Source organism: Trachemys scripta, chromosome 1 (genome assembly GCF_013100865.1).
Source record: "Trachemys scripta elegans isolate TJP31775 chromosome 1, CAS_Tse_1.0, whole genome shotgun sequence".
NCBI lineage: Eukaryota > Metazoa > Chordata > Testudines > Emydidae > Trachemys > Trachemys scripta.
The window spans coordinates 106,512,525-106,514,164 of record NC_048298.1 but is presented as its reverse complement, the minus strand read 5'-3'; positions in this window follow the sequence as shown (position 1 = coordinate 106,514,164).

Here is a 1,640-nt window from a genome sequence, read left to right as displayed (position 1 = left end):
ATGGGACATGATAGCTTTTGTTCCTTGGGATCCCCCCATTAATGGAGTGAGAGCTGCACAGCTCTGTTGCTCTCCTGGGCCCCAGATGTTAGCCCTCTCTGGGCTGGGCTGCAGTGGGAAATTACATCGGCATTGCTACATCTCTCAGAGGTGTGAACAATCCGCACACCGAGAGATGTAGCTATGCTGACCTAGCCCGACAGAATAATTCTTCCATTGCCCTAGCTACCACCTCTCAGGGAGGAGGGTAACCTATGCGGACAGGAGAACCTATTGGCGTAGGCGGGGTCTACACTGAAGCACTACAGATCCCTCATTTGTTTTGGTCTTTGGATGAAAGCTTCTCTCCAGAACCCCATGAACGGAGTGGGCCGTGGGGGCTAACCAGTCTCGGAGTTCAGAGGAGTCATAGAATCATAGAATCATAGAATATCAGAGTTGGAAGGGACCTCAAGAGGTCATCTAGTCCAACCCCCTGCTCAAAGCAGGACCAATTCCCAGCTAAATCATCCCAGCCAGGGCTTTGTCAAGCCGGGCCTTAAAAACCTCCAAGGAAGGAGACTCCACCACCTCCCTAGGTAACGCATTCCAGTGTTTCACCACCCTCCTAGTGAAATAGTTTTTCCTGATATCCAACCTGGACCTCCCCCACTGCAACTTGAGACCATTGCTCCTTGTTCTGTCATCTGCCAAGTCGTCCCTGTCTCATTCATTGGGGGCTGTGCTACAGCCCCAGTTCAGCCAAGCATGTCAGCGCTTGCTTAACTTTAAGCACTTTCTCAAAGTTTCTACATTAATTAATGTGTTTAAAAATTTCCTGTGAAAATGAATTGGCATTTTTCGACCTGTTCTAATGAGAGCATTATATAATATATATCCCCAGGGCTTAAATTCAGGTAAATATTTTCAAACCCACGCCGAAGAAGCCCTGAGCCCTGGCGTACCCTGAGGGGCTGAAGCCCTGAGCTCTAGCGTCTCCCATGGGTGGGCTCTGGGAAATACTCTCTGAGAATGTAAGCCCTGTATATCCATAGATAGCATGGGGTGGGGGGATGTGTCTTTTAGCATGATAGTGCTTCAGGCAGGGATTGATTCTGTGTGGGTACAATGCCCTGCATGATGCAGCCAGCCTTTGGGCTCTGCAGTAGTTAATAATAACGAATATCTGTGAGTCAGAGCAGGGTGGAAGTAGGGCATGAGCATATCGCATACAGAGAATCTTTTTTATTGCTTTCCTCTTTACAGCCATTTGTGTGATGTAAACGTCAGGCAGAAAGGGCTTCTCCAGACAAGCGCCTGTTTAAGAACATCATAGAAAATGAATTAACATGGGATGGGCTGATATTCATCATTAGCTCCAGGTAGTACAGATTTTGCGAACATGAATGTGACCCTCCAGGCCCTGGGAAATTCCCTGTCTTAAACTGAAAGGGGATTTTTATCTGCACAAGCCCTTTGCCAGGGGATGTGGGTGTCTGTGGAATGCATTGTAGTCAGTAAAGAATTTGCACCATGGTGCAATCAATACCTGCCCTGGACTCTCTTCCATAAGGATATGGAGGTGCTACATGCATCCATCAGGGACGAGATCTCACACAGTGTATACCTGTTTTTCTACATATATGAGGAGGTCTGTTCTC